Source organism: Vombatus ursinus, unplaced genomic scaffold, assembly GCF_900497805.2.
Source record: "Vombatus ursinus unplaced genomic scaffold, bare-nosed wombat genome assembly UNPS02014775.1, whole genome shotgun sequence".
Classification (NCBI taxonomy): domain Eukaryota; kingdom Metazoa; phylum Chordata; class Mammalia; order Diprotodontia; family Vombatidae; genus Vombatus; species Vombatus ursinus.
This window is the reverse complement of record NW_020954553.1, coordinates 1,508,025-1,527,042: the sequence shown is the minus strand read 5'-3', so window position 1 is coordinate 1,527,042 and position 19,018 is coordinate 1,508,025.

Here is a 19,018-nt window from a genome sequence, read left to right as displayed (position 1 = left end):
CTCTCTCTCTCTCTCTCTCTCTCTCTCTCTCTCTCTCTCTCTCTCTCTCTCTCTCTCTCTCTCTGCTTGGCCTGTCCCTGCTGCCTGCAAAACAGACTGGGTTAAATCAGGATTTAAAGGATTCATGGACCCCAGGTTAAGAACTCACAATCTAATGATTGGATTTGGATTGCTTGCCATCTTGGGGAGAGGGGAGGGAGAAAAAAATTTGAAACTCTAAATCGTTTTAAAGTAAATGTTAAAAACTTTTTACGTGTAATTGAAGAAAATAAAATACTGGTAAGTGGGGAGGTGGGGCCACAATCTACTTCAACACCCCCTCCCTTATTTGGTAGATGAGGAAGCAGACCCAGTGAGGTCAAATGACTTGCCCAGTATCATAAGTCAATTAGGAGGGCCAGTGTCTGTGCCCAGTGGCCCTTTGGCTCCAAATCTCTTTCCACTATAACACTGCATGTCAAAATAATTTCACAAAGAAGTACATGAAGGGAAGTAATGTGAAATGAGGCTGGAAAAGAACCCAACTGCTATAAACTCCCCTCAATTCCCTCCTCCATTCCTCAAACATTCTCAGTGTCATTACCCTCCTGCCTCCTATGGGACCTCCCCAGCAGGACTCTTCCTGAGCATCTTCGGTCTTCACCATCCATGTTCCAGCCTCATTCTTTTTTTTTTTTTAATCAACCCTTCTAATTCAGCTATCTTCCCCAACCCCAACTCCTTAAAGAAGTTATGTACAAGAGTAGCCATTACAGGTTAAGGATTTTTAGGGTGCAGAAAGAAATGTGTGTGTATATGCACATATATCTACATATATAGTCATTTGTTTTATTTGTTAGAAGAAGCTTTCTCGATCATTTCGAAGGAGTGGGAGGAGTAAATTTGTTTTTTAAAAAAAATAGAGAATTGAGAGTTCTATAGTTATGAAATGTTGCATTTTCAGATGAAGTAACTCATTTTTTACCTAACTTTCATTTTGTTACAAAAGACCTTACGAAGTGGGAGTAATAATGTGTTTATAATATAAAGACATCAATAATTTTAAGAGAAAAATCTAAGTTATGTACACCTCTACTTTCTTATCAGCTACTCTCTTCAGTCCCATTAGAATCTGGCTTCCACATCACTCCTGTCACCACTTTACTGAAACTTCCCTCTCTAAAGTTGCCAGCTACTTATTCTACAAGGCCTCTCCATCCTTGACTTCACCCAGCTGTGTAGTTTTTCTCAATTTCGTACATAATTACACTCTTCTGACTTCCCTCTCAGTTATGCTTTTAAAATACATAAATCTAATCAGCAAAATCAGGTAAGCTTGTAAAATAAGAAAAGCATATGAAATCCCTAATTGTAGCACAGCACTGTCCATTTTTGCTAAGTAACAAAGAGTAAGTTGGATCTGTGTTCCCTCCAAATCCTGAAGCTCCGTTACTTCTGACCCTGTTTATTTCTGTCCTGGTTGCTCATCTTCTCAACCCCTCCCCATGATATCCCTCCAGCGGCTGTTCTTGTCTCATCGATCTCATTCACTTCCACCGCTACAACTCCCCCCCACCCCATGCAGATGCCCTCCAGATTTCTATGTCTAGCCTTGGTTTCTGAGCTGCAGACCTGCCTCTACCTGCAGAACATCCATCTGGGTGCCCCCTGGCACTTCAGTCATTGAATTCATTGTTCTGGGGAGTTCTCCGTGAGCAAACCTGTGTATCAGGATCTGCTTTGGAATGGGGGCACTGACCTTAACCAAAGCCATACAGACAGTATGTGTTCACGGAAGGTCTTCCACCCAGGTCTTCCTTATTCCAAGGCTGGTTCTTTGTCCATTGTGTCCAATTTAAGATTATCAGTTTAGATCTGAAAAGAACTTGAGAGATCCTCTAGTCCAACCCCTTCATTTCATAGATGAGGAAACGGAGGCCCAGAGACAGGCATCTGGGGACACCGAATCCATTGCTTTTTCCACTGCCTCTTATCTAAGACACGTCTTACTCATCTTGGCCCCTTGATCCTGCTTCTCTTTTTGATTTAACTGGCCATGGTCACACCGTTCACTCAGTCTCCCATGTTCAGTTCTTTGAGGATATCTTTGAGGTTTGTCTCATATCCAACGACCTTGGTAATTTCTTTGTGGCCTCATCTCCTCCTCTTTGCTCTGGTAGGGGTCTCCCATTGCTACCCACCTGAACTTTTGAGATAGCTTTCCATAAGAGCTTCCTGCCTCCTCTCTTCCCTTTCTGATCCTTTCTTCAAACTATTAAAGTAATTTTTCTTATGAATATTCATAGTCATTACTTCTCTGTTCAAAAATACTGACTCTCTTTTGCCCAAAAAGTCAAATTCCAAATCCCCTGCCTGGCATTTTGGGGCCCTCCATAGTCTCTCATCTTTGCAATCTTAGAGTAGCCTCTAGAACACCCAGTGTTTCAGATGAACTGAGTGACTCTGCTTCCCAAGCCACAGTCTTAAATACTCTGCACCTTTTTGTCCAGGCTGTTCCCTCTGCCTATAATGTTTTCTCTGTTGAATTCCTAACCATTTATTAAAACCCAACCCAAATGTCACCTCCTCTAGGAAATCTTACATCATTCCCCCATTTGAGTAAGTCCTCAGACTTAGATCACTTTCTTTCATAACACTAATGCATTTATGTGATATTGTATATCACAGCAGTATTTGTGTCTTATTCTCCCCACTGCTGCCCCTATTAAACTCTAAACTTAAGGGCAGGAACCGTATCTTAGTTAAATTTTGTATCTCCTTAATGCCTAGAACAAGACTCAGCACACAACAGACGTAAAAATATCTACTCGTCTTATATTGCTATGAGAAGTCAGAAGACAGAAATATTTCAGTTGGAGGAATCAGGGAAGCCTTGATGGATGAATATGATTTCAAGAGGCAGAGGCTTTGAGGGCATTCCTGGAGGGGCAGGAACATAATAAGCACAGTACTAAATGAACAGAGAAAGTTATATGAACACAAAATCTTTAGAGTTGGGTCCTCAGAGGCACAACAGTCAGATATGAAGAATACAAACTCAAAATCAAGACAGGCCCTGGCCTCAAGGAGCTTACAATCTAAAATATGCCAATGTATTAGAGGAGGAAATAGACATGAACCAAGAACGAAGACCTTTAATCAGCCCAGGGCAGTCACTCCCACTGGATAGGTGGCTTCTCTCAGCAGACCAAATCACAGATGAGAAAGCCATCTGCTGAACCTAGCACATATGCATATGAAAGCTGGGCCTTAAAGGATATTTCTATGAAGATATGACAGTGGTGAATTGCCTTTCTGCACTGTGGGGATGACCAGCCATTGATGATGGGAGCACCCTCTGCCCTGAGCAGCACTGGAGATATTAACAAATTCTTGCCAACTGCTAGTGGTGGACATCTGTCATGGTGGCCCCCTTTGTCACTTGAAAGCTTTTCTACCATGTTACTGTTCCCTTGGATAAAGAATCCAGACTCTTTTTCATTGATTCCTTTGGAAGTTGGCTGCTTCCCAGAAGATGGAAGACACCTTAATCAGTGTGAGATCTCTCTAGTTTCCAGCACTGATTAAGTTACCTTACCTGTTGACAACTAACCCCACCTATGGTGGGAAGATTCATGTTAGATTCTATCATGGTAGACCATCAGATCTTCCCTCCTGGGGGAGAGAGCAGTAACCTGGAGTCAGAAGATTGCAATGAATGTCTTTCCTTTCATCAAAAGCTTTCGAGCAGACCGGAATGACCCACTTGCTATAGTAGAATTGCGTTTTGCAAATGCAAGCTGAACCAGATAGTCTCTGAGATCCTTTCCAAATTGGAAATTCTCTAATTTTGTGTAAAATATCAGCTCTGTCACCAAATACTTCTGAGATCTTGGTCAATTCTGGTACTTCTGGGCTTCAGTTTCTTCATCTATAAAGTAACAAGGTTGAACAAAGAGCTCTTAAGGTCCCTGGGATAATATTTGCAAAGTGCTTAGCATAGTGCCTAGCACACAGTAGGTGCTTAATAAATGCTTGTTCCCTTGTTCCCTTCCCCTTCTAAATGTATGTTCTATGATGGGGGCAGGGGAGAGTCTTAACTGTGGATCTTTACCATTTGTTCATCTACACAGTGAAATCCATCATAAGCATTTATTAAGTGACTACTGTTTACTGTGCTGGGAAATGAAGTTACAAAGACAAAAATGAGAGCCTCCATGCTAAAGGTTCTTATGTTCTTTCAGGGAAAAGAACACTTACACATAGAGAAATACCAAGTATACCCTAGGCAAATGTTAATTAATTTCCAGTGGCCACTAGCTGCAGGGACAGGTCAAGATAGGCCTTATCAGTGTCAGCGATTGTACTGTGTATTAGAGAAAAGAATGGATTTCATAAGGAGAGAGTGCAGTCCATACATGGAGGTCACAACCCACAGCCCAAAGACAGGAGATAAAGAAATTGATGTTGAAAGTGAGTGTGTAAAAAGAGTGTTCTTACAAAATCTGAGAGTACTTAGAGCTGAAAGGGACCTTTGACCTAAAGTCCATGAAGTCTTCATTTTATAGATGTGAAAACTGAGCCTTGAAAGGTTAAATGATTTGCCCGTCACACAGTAGTAGAAGCCAGGATTTGAACCCAGGCAGGGCATGTGCTAGAGCTGATTTTTAAATTTTCAATGTGAGCGTTTACACCTCAGAAATCAGCACAAGTTGGGGCTTGATTTCTTATTTTGTTGATTATCTAGGCTTAAAGAAATTGCTAATGCAGATTAAATTTAAACCCCCAACCTGGTTATTAAATATTTTACCAGCACACCACTATAAACTGCTCCAATTCAGCAAGACTGGAAAGAAGGCTGAGGGAATGAAGTCATAATCAGACTAGAGGCCTAGAGACTGGAGGCTAATAATAATTAGCATTTATATCATATTTTAAGGTTTGCAAAGTGCTTTCTACCCATTAAATCTCATTTGAGCCTCACAACACCCCTGAACCCTGGTCCTTTGAATCCAATCCAGTGCCTCTCAAAATGACCTCCTTTTGAACTGGAAGAGTCAGTGACCTAAGGATCCCCAAAGAACACAACTCTTCACTCTTACTTTCTACCAGATCTATGTCTCCAATGCCACTTTCTTTCCTGAGTTCTTGTTCTGATTTGTAATCCGATGGAAACAGCAGCAAATTTGGAATCACAGGACATGGAGGCCATGTCTTGTCTCTGCCACTTATCAGATGACCCGGGACAAGTCACATTTGTAATCTCCCTGGGCCTCAGTTGCCTCATGGGCAAAATGAGGGGAATGGACCTCATGGATGGATGGCCTCCGTAATCCTGTCCAGCGCCACCTCTATGATGCTGCCAGATATCTTGGCTGTCATATCTAGTCAACATCTCAATATCAATATTCTTGAAAACTTAATCCATCACCTTCACTCCTAAACCTGCCCCTCTCCCCTATTCCTGTTGAAGATACTACCATCTTCCCGGGCACCTATGTTTTTACAAGTTTACTCATCTTTGACTACAGGGTGGCTAGGTGGTACTGTGGATTAGAGGGCCGGGCCTGAAGTCAGGAAGACCAGAGCTCAAACCTGGCCTCAAATACTTACTAGCTGGGTGACCCTGGGCAAGTCACTTAACTATTTGCCTCAGTTTCCTCATCTGTAAAATGAGCTGGAGAAAGAAATTGCAAACCACTCCAGTATCTTTGCTAAGAAAACTCCAAATGGGGTCACATAACTGCAAATGACTGAACAACATCAATCATCTTTGACTTTTCCCTTCCCATCTAATTAGTTGCTAAGTCCTGATCCCGTTCTCCTCCACACTTGTCCTTCCCTCCACTCACATGGTGACCACCCTAGTTCAGGCCCTCGTTGGATTTCTTGTAACTGATCTCCCTTCCCCCAGTGATTCCTCCCCCCCTAGAATTTCTCATTGACCTTTATCTGGACCCTGCCTTTGATTTATTACATTCTTGACTGCATCCAACTGATTTATGTACAGGTCTTATTCCTACTCCCTGCCCTCCATTAGACTATAAACTCCTTGAAGGTAGATTTCATTCATTTCAGTCATGTCCGACTTTTTATGACTCTGTTTGAGGTTTTCTTGGCAGAGATACTGGAGTGGTTTGCCATTTCCTTCACCAGCTCATTTTACAGATGAGGAAACTGAGGCAAACAGGGTGAAGTGACTTTACCAGGGTCACCCAGCTAGTAAGTGTCTGAGGTCGAATTTGAACTCAAGTCTTTCTGACTCCAGGCCCAGTGCTCTGTGCTATGGTGCCCCCTAGTGCCCCTGAAACCAGGTACCATCTTATTTTTCATCTTTGTACTCCCAGTGCCAGAAACACAGTAGGTGCTCAATAAATATTTGCAGAATTGAATGTATGGAACATTTGCCATTCTGAAGTCTTTTTTTTTTTTTTAACCATTGCTAGACACTCAAAATTAATCAGGGGCATGTTTCATCCCAGATCCATGAGAAATAGAGAGTATAATGGCTGGCATATTGAGGGGCTAGGAGTCAGAAGACCTGGTTTCTATCCTGGCTCTGCCTACTGCTTATCTGTGTCCTTGAGTGGATCATTTCCCTTTTCTGGGCCTCAATTTCCCCATTTGTGACAAAGGGGATTGGATTATGTGTTCCCTTTCTGCTCTAAACATCTTAAATCTGAATCTATTTGGTTTCTGTGTGTGTGTATGGGGGGAGAGAAAGAGAGAGAGAGAGAGAGAGAGAGAGAGAGAGAGAGAGATCTTATTTGGTGGTGGGTAGATACTTTCTGCCAAATTATTTTCCTTCCTGTGTGAAAGGAGTTCAGTTGTGTGGGAGTGATGCTCGTGGGGTTGCCACGTGGTTTCTGAGTCACCAGGATTTCACGGATGTGATGAACGCAACATACTTACTTCATCTGTATGAAGGAGAATCACACATTTGACAGGCAGCTACCGCAGGTCCAGAGAGGACCTTGGCTGGGCACTCTACACTGGGCATCTGAATTGAACTGAGCTGAATAATCCAAGGAAGGCTTTGTGGAGGAGACTTTGGCATTGAGAGGTCTATAGCCTGCACTTAGTTGTGGGTTCAGTACTTAGAGATGTGGAATGGAAATGGGGAAAATCAATGAGTCAACAAGATGAACTATGAGTAGGAAGGAGTGAGGGGAGAGGGGGTGGGGAACATGAGAAGCAGATGATGGCAACCTGGATGAAAAGCCAGAAGGGACCATGGAGCTCGCCTATTTCAAAAAAGCACTGCTGACCTCACACCTGCACCCCTTTTCCCCCTACACACACACACACACACACACACACACACACACACAATCTCACCCTCCAGAAAAGTGGCAAAAAGTCCATGTGACCATAGCAATTTCCACTGACTCAGAATTCGTAGAGTTGGGGATCAGAGTGCATTATTTCCAGGACTACCTCCTCCTTCTTTCTTGGGCACAAGCCACAATCAGTGTCTACAAAAAAAAACAAGGACATGAGCCATGATAAGTGTTGTCTGTGAATGTCTGTGCTGGAAGGTTTCTGCACTCCTCTGCCTGGGAAGGCGCGGTGCTAAGCCTACCAATGCCAACCTGCAGCAGAGTCTGACTGGTGTAGCCCATCTGTGGAGATATTTTTTTGACCTAGAACTTGAGTCTTGCACCCTGGCTGAACCGTGACCAACTTAAAGCCCCAGGCCTTGTTCTAAGCTGCCCCGTAAGCTTCTCCCTTGAGACTTTTGACCTAGTAACAGCCTCCCCGGGGTCAGAACTGAGAATTTGCCAGTACTCTGGACAGAGAGCTCCAAGGCTCAAGGTTGAGCTGGGCAGGTACCCCAGAAAGTCCACTAGATGGCGCAGCTGAGCTGGGTAAGATTATGGAAGTTGGAGTAACAGTCCCTCCAGAATCTTGCATCATCTAAGTTGTGGGTGGGTGTTTTCATAGACTTGAGTGCGCTCTCTGCTGGCTCCTTCCTTTAATCCTCCACAGAGACTGCATGCCCTCCATCCAAGCTCCACGGCCCTCCCCTGGGATTAGAATGATGCAACAGCAGAATAGAAAGGAATGTTGGAAACTCATTATTCTAACTTCCCCCTATTTATAAAGAGGAGAAGACTGAAGTCCATGGAGGGGAAATTACTTACCCAAGATCACACAGAAACATACGGCAGAGTTGGAACTCAAACCCAAGTGTCCTTAATTCTCAGCTCGATGCTTTTTCCTCCACTGCCTCTTCTTGACCTTTATAGACTCTAGCATCCAATCAAAGCATTTCTTAAGCAACTGCCATGTGCCAGGCACCATGCTAAGTGCTAGGAAGACAGAAACAAATATAAACACAGCCCTTAAGAAGTTCACATTCTAATGGGAGCAACAGCATATTCAGAGATGTAAATAAAAACACATGCCAAGTAAGTAACATGCAGTGATTTCAAAGTGGTAGGGAGGGTAGAGAGCAAACGATTGGGGGGATGGGAAAAGCCTTATTATGAAGAACTTAACCCACAAGGTGAGCCTTGGTGGGGGATGGGTTAGGGAGAGGAACTGCCTTGTGCAAAGATTCAGAGGCAAGAGTTGGAGTAGAGAAGATAAAGCAGGTTGGTTTTACTGGAATGTAGAATGCATGACTTGGAAATAATGTGCATAAGTTTGGAAAAGAGAGGTTTGTGCCAGATGGTAAAGGACTTCAAATGCTCAATGGAAGCATTTGTATTTCATCCTAGAGGCAATAGGGAGCCACTGAGGTATCTTAAGGAGGAGAGGGGCATTCTATAACACCCACAAGTACTGACTGAATAATCTACTAAATTTAATTGAATTTTACTTAGCCTGCCTGAAGCATTCTTTTGTGCAGGGGAAATCTCCACTTAAGTAACTGGGTACCGAACCATAATAGGGCAGCTAAGTGGTGCAGTGGATAGGGCGATGGGTCTGGAGTCAAGAAGACCAGAGCTCAAACCTGGCCTCAGACACTTACTAGCTGTGTGACCCTGGGCAAGTCACTTCACCCTGTTGGCCTCAGTTTCCTCATCTGTCAAATGAGCTGGAGAAGGAAATGGCAAACTGCTCCAGTATCTTTGCCAAGAAAACCCCAAGTGAGATCACAAAGAGTCAGACACTGCTGAGATGACTGAACAACAACAACATAGAATCATAACTAAGAATTTTTCTACGTAGGGCAAGTACTACAAACTCTGTTCTGGACAAGTGGCATGAGGCTAACCCTCAGGAAGAAAGATGGGATGTCCCCTCACGGGGAAAGATAGAGCACCCAGGACCCCAAGCACCAGACTACTGCCAGGGCAACTTGGCCAACACAACCACGAGAGGAGTCCAGCTTGCCACCTGGCAACCATCTTGTTTAAAAACTATTTATTCTTGCTGAGTCCTAACCTCAACAGTTTCTGAGCGGCTGAAGGACTGCAAGGGCCTGGTTGTCAAGTAAAACCAATCAGATCACTCATCCTAGTTATGACCCAATAAGCCCATTCTGGCTAATAAAAACTTTACTACTTTGTGATACTGTGCCAGACCATACCTGGCTTTCTTTTGAATCTCCATAAACAGCAGGTGCCCTCCTGGGCCTCTGGCTCCCTCCCACTGAACCCCCAGAGGCAGCCAGATTCTTCTTCATTTGGCCATTCTTGAAGGACAAAAGAGTCTGGGGCTGTAATGGATCTTTCTTTAGCAGAACCACTTGAAAGCACTTTCCCTTCACTGAATTTCATTCTCCACCTATACAGTGAGAAGAGTCTCTAAGGCCCCCCCATATTCCATGTTCATCCCAGCCCTGACATTCTGTGTTCTAAGGTCCCTTCCAGCTCTGACATTCTGTGTTCTAAGGCTCTCTTCCATTTCTGACCTTCAATAATCACTACATCTTTCTGCTCCTCAGTCTCCTCATTTGTAAAGAAAACTCAATTGGATGATCACTACTAAATAAGATTCCATGTAGTGCTAACATCTTTAGGTTCTTAGGGACCTTCCAGATCTGAAATCTTATGGCCTCTGAACCCCGATTTTCCATGTGGTATTGGTAACAATTATAAGGATAAGTTAGCAGCTCTTGGGTGTGGGTCTAGGGGTAGTAAGTGATTACAGGATGAGAGGATACTTCACCCAGCTGGGAACCCAACTGCCAAGTGAGCCAGCCAGGGACTACCAGAGTCCAGTATCAGATCAGGGTTCAATGTGAACCTGCCACAGCAAGTCTGCTGCTCTACTAACTCTGTCACAGATCAGAGGCACTGACAAATCTTGGGCTCATCTCCATCCCTGTGCCCACACATCTCCCCCACTACCATCCACCACCACCTTTTGGATGTTTCCAGTTCCAACATCTGCCTTCTCAGCTCTGGACAGGCTGGCAGAATTCTCTGTGTGCAGAGAAAGAAGGTGAATTTATAAATTGTACCGAATGAAAGAAATCCTGAGCTTCTATCTAGCGACTAGGGAATTATATTATATTATATGAACTAGAGACATTGTATTAGAGCTGGAAATAAACCTTAGAGGTCACTTAACCTAAATCTTTCGTTTTATAGTTGAGGAAACTGAGGCCCAGAAAGAAGTGATTGTCATAAAGTCACACAGGTAACCAGTAGCAGAACTAGGGACTGAACCCAGGTCCCTCGGCTATCAAACCCTGGACTCTTTCCATCATATTGTGATATATCAGACCCACAGCCCTCTGTATTGGTCTGGCCACATATAGACCTGTTGTAAAGACCCCTTTTCAGGAATCAGTGTCTCAGGTGAGGCGGAAGAGCCCTCTTCAGCTTGACACCCCCCTTATGACCCTCCCTGTGATCTAGTGATGACATCAGCTACAGCCTGAATCTTAGACTCTCAGAGCTAGTAGGATGTCAGTCTACCAACAGCCCCACATCTCCGTTTTCCAGATGCAGTCTTTCTCAGACTCGATTGGGTATTTCCCTTTATGATCCTAGGGTTTGCTCAGAAGCCCCAGAGGATTCCTGGGCATTGAGAAAGATCATTTAATTATCCGGACCTCTTAACATTCCTATTTGCTAGAAGGAACCTTGATGAACCAACCCGCGTTGCCTCCACCCCTTCCCTTTTTTGCTGGGCAAGGTTGGGGTTACGGAGGGTTACCTGTCTTTGAACACTGCTGGTAGGTGTAGGTGCCAAATTTCACCACAAGGGGGCGCCAATCACACGACCTCAGAACAGCCAACAAGAGCCAGTTTCTGGGAATGCCTCCTCCCCACATAACAAACCTCTGAAGATCAACTTTGTTCTGTCTGGTGCCCCACTCTTTCTTCCCTTTGCTCTCTCTATAAAGCTTTGGCTGGATCTCTCTGTCTCTCTCTCTGTGTGTCTCTGTATACCTCTCTCTCCCTTTTCTCTTTTCTCCTATCTCTCCCTATCTGTGTCTGTCTCTCATATACATATGAGCTCTCTCTCCTCTCTCTCTCTCTCCTCTCTCTCTCTCCCCCCTGTCCCTCTCTCTTTCTCCCTCTTCCTCTCTCTCTGTCTCTCTCTTACTGTCTCTCTCTCCTCTCTCTCTGTCTCTCTCTCTGCCTCTGTCTCTTTTGCTGTCTCTCTCTCTGTTCCTGTCTCTCTCTCTGTTCCTGTCTCTCTCTCTCTCTCTCTCTCTCTCTCTCTCTCTCTCTCTCTCTCTCATTCATTCATTTGACAAACATTTCTGGAGAGCTGGGCAATATCCTGGGGGAAAATATGAACTTGGCTGAGACTCAGTCCCTTATTTCAAGTTATAGTTTAGTATGTTTCTTTTCCTTATAGTTCAGTCTCATGTGCCCAAGGCAAACCCATTGTGGTGGGCAGAGAAGTGGCCTTGGAGGCTGGAAGACTTGAGCCCATGTCCAGCCTCTGAAACATACTGACCCTAGGCAAAGCTTTTACCCTTGCAGGGTCTCAGACAACTCTCTGAGATTAGGATTTGAAAAGAAGCAACATACCTGCATCAGTGGAGGGAGTTTCCTCATCTGAGAGTGCCCCATACTGAGAAAAACGCAGATTCAGTCTTTTTCCCTATCTTACGTGATAGCAGCAGGGACAGGGAACATATACATTTAACCACAGGATAGAATAAGAACCATACAAAGGGCTCTAGGGGTTTGGAGGAAGGAGAGATTCCTTCTAGATTTGTCAATCAACCTGTGTCTTGCAGGATGTGGAACCAGGACTTGAGTGTCAAGCTTAGGCAGGGGTGGAAGTGAGTACATGCTCCAAGAGAGGTTAAGTTTGTCCCTTAATTTTTTATTTGTCCAACCATTCCTGTGTGTAAAGAATCCTTTGGACTATGGGGAGAAGAGGCTTCCCAGTCAAGGGGAGACAGAGAGAAAGAGACAGAGAAAGAGACACAGAGACAGAGAGACAGACAAAGAGATACAGAGACAAAGAGACAGAGAGAGAGAGAGAGAGAATGCCCCAGTATTATACTCTACTGGGATCTCACCCAGAGTGGCTCCATAATTCACAAGAACAGTACAAACGTTAGTGGAAAAGATTTATGGGAAGTGAGAACTCTGTTGATATGCTAAGGGCTTGCACAGGAGTCCTTTCTGTGTTACATAAAATCTGTTTTATGCTGAATGACCCGGTTACCTTGAGTGCTTGCAGGGGAGCTGAAGGACCTTAGAGGGTGAGCAAAACAAGTCAGAGACCCACGTTCCTAGGACTTTCCTGGGTAAGGGTGTGAATTGGAGAGACTTACAAGCAGCTTTCCCTAAGGTAAGGTTGGCCACTTAACGTTGGGAAGGTTCCTCTGACACCGGTGTTAAAGATAGACAGATCCCAATAGTCCTTTGGATGCTCAACTCTTCACTTTTCTTCACAATAATGGCCAAGTCCTGTCATCTCTACCTCTATAATATCTCTCCAATACTCTCCCTTCTTTCCTCTGACACTGCCACCCACTGGTGCAGATCCTCACCTCCTCATACCTGGACTACTGCAGGAGCTGCTAGGGGGTCTCCCTGCTTCACTCCAGCTGTCAAATCAATCTTCCTAAAGTGTAGGTCTGAGCATGTCACCCCTCTTCCCCCAACCAACATTCAATCAATTCCATGAGATCAAAGATAAAGGAAAAGGTTCCATATGTACAAAAATATTTGTAGCAGTTTTTTTTTGTGGTAGCAAAGAATTGGAAATTGAAGGGATGCCCATCAGCTGGGGAATGGCTGAATAAGTTATAGTATATGATTGTGATGGAATAATATTGTGCTGTAAGAAATGATGGAAGGGATGATTTCATAGAAACCTTGGAAGACTCATATGAACTGATGCAAAGTGAAATAGGCAGAACCAGGAGAACAATGTAACAACAATATTACAAAAATAAACAACTATGAAAGACTTGGTAAATCTGATCAATGCAATGACCCACCAGAACTCCAATGGACTCATGATAAAAAGTACTCTCCACTTCCAGATAGAAAACTGAGGGACTCAGAATGAAGACTGAAGCATAGTTTTCCTTTATTTTTCTTGCTTTTTTTTTCCAGAACATGGCTAATGCAGAAATATGTTTTGCATGACTTCATATGTATAATTGGTGTCATATTTCTTACCATCTCAATGGATGGAGGGAAGGAGAAAATGTGTAGCTGAAAATAAAAATAAACATTTTTTTAAAATCAGCTCCATAATTTCCCATTGCTTCCAAGATCAAATAGAAAATTCAGTTTGGCTTTTCAAGAGCTTCATAAACTAGCCCTTCTTCTCTTTCTGGTCTTCTTACACCTTGCTCCCCTCCAGCCACAGAATCTGGGATCCAGTGACACAGGCCTCCTTGCTGTTACTCAAATGCTCCACTCCATCTCCAGACTCCAGGCACTTGTCCTGACTGGCCTGCATGCCTAGAATGCCCTCCCTTCTCATCTCTGTCTCCTGCCTTCTCTGGCTTCCTTCGAGTCTCAACTAAATCACACCTTGTACAAGAAGCCTTTACTGGTCCTCCTCAACATCTGAGAAGATCTCTGATTTAGCCTGTAGTTGCTTCTATGCTGTCTTCCCCATCAGACTGTGAACTCGGAGGGCAGGGACCCTGTTTTTTGCCTTTCTTTGAATCTCCAGCACTTAACACAGTGCCTGGCACATAGTAGGTGCTTAATAAATATTTACTATCTTGATTGACTTATTTGCTTAAGAAGGGAAATCTGCTCGTGGAAATCTGTTTCTACACATAGAGACATGGCTTTCTTCAAGAAACACTCCATCGTAACACCAAGAAAATAATATTCACAATGATTACTACAATGTAAGTGGAAAGAACAACTACACACACTATACTACACTACAACTATTCGTGAAAAGTGAACATAGCGAAATTATAATGACCAAGCAGGATTCAAAAGAAGAGAAATGAGAAGACATTCCCAACCACCCCTTGGTGGAGTTGGGACCTAGACCACAGCTGTGACCCATGGCACATGCTTTCAAACTTTGTCAATGTATGGTTGACTGTGCTGATCCACTCCTGCCTCTCTGTCCCTCTCACTCTTTTTTTTTTTTTTTTTGCTTTTTTGAGTGAGGCAATTGGGGTTAAGTGACTTGTCCAGAGTCACACAGCTAGTGAGTGTTATGTGTCTGAGGGCAGATTTGAACTCAGGTCCTCCTGACTCCAGGGCTAGTGCTCTATCCACTGAGCCACCTAGCTGCCCCATCTCACTGTCTCTCTCTCCCTCATGCCTCTCTCATTCGTGCCCACACACACACACACACACACACACAAATACATTCCTTGTCAATTTTACCTGCACATTTCTCCCACCTGTCTCTTCTCCACTAACCCTGCCAACACCTGAGTTCAGGACCTCATTATCTTTTGCCTAAACTATTCATACACTTCCTAACTGGTTCCCTGCTTCTATTCTTTCTCCTCTCCAACTCATCCTTCACACAGTTACCCAAATGGAGACAGACCATCAGTGTAGTCCAAAGAAGATGTATACCATTGTATCCTTGTCAGACATACTTGGTGTGTTAGGGCAAAGTAAACCTCCTCATGTTAACTATTCAGTTGGTCACAACTTCAAAGATGAACTCAGAGTGCTGGAGTTAAAACCATCCCTAAGGGCTCTAATCATGTCATTTCCCGGCTCTAATGCCTTTGGTGACCCCATACTGCTTCTAGGAGAAAGCACAAAGTTCTGAACCTGGTATTCAAGCTCCTTCGCAGTTGGTCTACAACTTAACCTTTTCATCTTTATTTCATATGGTTTCCACCCTCTCTTCATTGTATGTTTTAGTCCAAATGGAAACCTAGCAGTTCCAGATCTAACACTCATCTACCAGCTCCACACTTTAACATAACCCAGGATGAATATACTCCTTCATTTATTTCTGCCTCTCAGAATCTTTGACTTCCTTTAAGGTTCTGCTCAAGGTTCTCCACCTCTTATACAGAGATCCCTCCCCTCAAATCTTCCCATTCTCAATTTACCTTGAATTATACATATCCAAATATGTGTCCTATTCCCCTTAGTAGAAGGTAAGTTCCTTGAGGGTAGGATTCATGTGTTTGTCTATCCCCAGCATCTAGCAGCGCCTTGTAGGTACTTGGCTAGAAGAAGGACGGCATCCCAGTTATAGGACAGTGCTAGAGCAAAAGCAGGAGGCAAGATAAGGGGACTGGGGTGAACACTGCTGTCCAGCTGAGGGTGTGATAAGCAATAACATTGGAAAGATGTGTCTGGAGCCCCGAACACCAAGCAGAGGAGCCCAGGCTTTACCAGACAGACATAGGGAGCTACTGAAGGCTTCTGAGCATGTGCTTTTGGAAGATAACTCAATCTGTGTGGAATGGCTTTGACGGGAAGAATAGTTACTAGGCTGTTAATGATAATCTAGGTGGGTGGTAATGGGGGCCTGGCACAGGGGAGAAGGCAGTGTGGAGGAAGCATCACAAGGACTTGGCAGTTGGCTGGATGTCAGGTTTAAGACCCTCTCCTCTGCCCAGAAGTAGGCATCAGCCTCATCACCCCCAGTTTTCTTTTTTTTTTTTCTTTTTTCTTTTTCTTTTTTTTGCTAGGCAATGGGGTTAAGTGACTTGCCCAGGGTCACACAGCTAGTGTTATGTGTCCGAGGCCAGATTTGAACTCAGGTCCTCCTGAATCCAGAGCTAGTGCTCTATCCACTTCGTCACCTGGCTGCCCCTCCCACTTTTCTTCCAGAACATGTCTTTGCCCCTGTCTGCCTATCACCATTGTGACTGAACCCAGTCAGAATGCAATCTCCTGGAAAGCTCTTCCCTTTACAAACCTGGGTGGGAGTGGGGAGGGGTGAGGCTGGGGGCCAAGGAAAGCTTGGATCAGAGAGAAGGAAGGCTTAAAATTATAGCTCACACTTTCCTCATGACCACCCTGGGAGGTAGTTAGTGGATATATTATTATCCCCACCTCACAGATGAGGAAACTGAGGCTCAGAAAGGTAAAGGTTGACATAGGTCCAACTGCTAGTGTGTCGGGCCCTGGACTAGAACCAAGGTCTTTGGACTCTATCTCCAGTGATCTTTGTCAGAGGCTGCATGGAATAATGAAACTGGGAGGAGGGAGCCAGGCGGGGAAGATGTAAACTTTAAGCTGAGGATTTCCAAGGCTGGAGAAAGATGAGACTTCTTCCCTTCTTCCACCCACCCCACCCTTGACAGAACTGCAAGAGGGTCGTGGGCTTGTGCAGCTGGCTCCTTCTCTCCCACCCTAGGTCAGGCTGTGCCAGCCCCTGAGCTCCTTGGGCCCACACACAAGGCCGGCCTCCCTAATCCACACCCATGTCTCCCAAAGGGGGATCCTCTTCTTCCAAGGCCTCCAGGGGGCAATGGCCAGTCCAGGCCAGGAGAATGCAAGCCTGGGGTTAGGGGAGGGATGGGCTGGCTCCCAGGCCCCCACGTGTTGGCCTCCACTCTCCCTTCATTATTTCTATTTATGGCAAACAGAGGGAACCTCAGGAGAGCCAGAACTACTTCCTTTATAATCTGAGGTTACTAGATTTGTCTGAGATTTAGGAGGCCGGAGCGTGGGAAAGAGTCAGACTTAAACATCGGCCAGGCAGAAGGGGGCCTCCCCTGGAGCTCTTGCCACCATGGCCTCAGCACTGTGGCCTGGCCTGTGTGGAAGGGATGAACCACGAATCTGGCATTTTCTCCCCCTTACTGCACTGGCTGCGAAACTATGTACGATCTCCCAGCACCGCTCCCCATCTCTTCCTTTGGATCTGTCAGACCACGGGACCAGGGCATCAGGGACACGGACCCCTGCTGGACCTCCCTTTAGCATCTGTGTCAGAGGTGAAACTCACTTGTTTCTGATCCCTTGGGTCCACAGGTGTCTTGGGAATGACTGAAAGGATGCCAGGAACACCACTCTCTGGTTCCCATCATGTTTCGTTGAGCCTTGTATAGGCTAAGAGAATCAATGAAGGTCTAGAGATAACAAGTCAAAAAACAATGACCGAGAGCTTACTATGCACCAAGCACTGGGTTAAGTGCTGGATGGGTGACTGGCTCAAGATCACGAAGGTAACCTGTGGATACCCAAGGGCTAGGAGCCAGCTGACATGACTCTCACTGCCCTTGACAGCTGAAGGAATTGGCTGCTGGGGCAAACCCCAAGCCTTCTGCAGAACCAACGACCCGTGTATTCTTCATCTGTTTCCTGTAGGGCTCCCGGGTTCCCCATCCTCCACCTCCATCAAACTCAGGAAACACTACTGGTCTATAATAGAGAAACACCGAGAAGTTTCACTCCCAGGGAAAGAGTCCCTGGGAGACAGTTGGAGGAGCCAGCTTGACTTTGCTTTCCAGGCTGGGTCATCAGCGGGGCTGACGCAGGGATCGGTTTTAGTGTTTCTGACATTCCAGCACGAGCAGGGAGTTTACTTTAGAACTCCACAGTCTTGCTTGGGGGGAATCCAGGCAGAGGATGAGAGGATCAGCCAGGGTCACACTGGAGGGTAGTTGTTTTCTTCCTCCTAAATTTCCCCTCACACACACCCAGGGCCTATCTTTGTGAGGATGAAGGAACTGCCATCTCTTTCCTGAGGTGCCGAGGCCCATTTGGCCCCATGCCCCAAGCCACAAATGGGAGTCTAGGGTCCCCTGGGACACAGAATGCAAAGCAACGCAAAGCCTTGGGCCAGCAGCCACTCTGAGGGACTCCTCCTATTCAGCTCAGAGAATAAACCACTTCCCAAACCCATTTCACCAAGGAGGGAGGCTGCTACAAATGTGCAGGCCCACAGGAAATACAAGAGGTAGAATAACAGAAGGCAGGAGGCACCGTGTGTGTGTGTGTGTGTGTGTGTGTGTGTGTGTGTGTGTGTGTGCTGGATAAAAAAGGGTTCAGAGGTTAGTGCATGGACATAGTCTGTGTCCTCCTCTCAGGCCTAACACTTCTGGCACCTTCCTAGACCTGAGGAAACACATTCAGAGCCTTCAAAGGAAAGTCCTAGGAAACCAGTCAGCCCCTGATTTCAAAATCAAACAACAGAGAATGACAGAACTTGGAGGGTCCTTAGAACATAGAATGTGAGAGTTGGGAGGGACTTTAGGACACACAATGTCAGAGCTGGCAGGGCCCTTAGAACACAGAATGTGAGAGCTGGGAGGACCCTTAGAACACAGGATGTCAGGGCTGGGAGGGCCCTTAGAACACAGAAGGTCAAAATTGTGAGAGATCTCAGAAAATGGAATATCAGAGCTGGGGTTGGGAGAACCTTAGAATGGAGGTTCTTAGAGAACTATTCCAAATTCATCATTATACAGATCAGAAAACCAGGTCCAAAGAGAACCAAAGAGGGCCTTATCCAAGGTCACTCAGTCAGTTGGTGGCAGAGCCAAGGCTAAGAGTCAGGTTGCCTGAATTCCAGGCCCTTGTCTTTTTCACTATTCCTTATGGCCCATGATAGCTTCTTGGAGGTGGCTCTTTGACAGAGCTAGAGAGATGCAAGAGGTAGAATGACAGAAGGCAGGAGGCACTGTGTGTGTGTGTCTGTGTGTGTGTGTGTGTGAGAGAGAGAGAGAGAGAGAGAGAGAGAGAGAGAGAGAGAGAGAGAG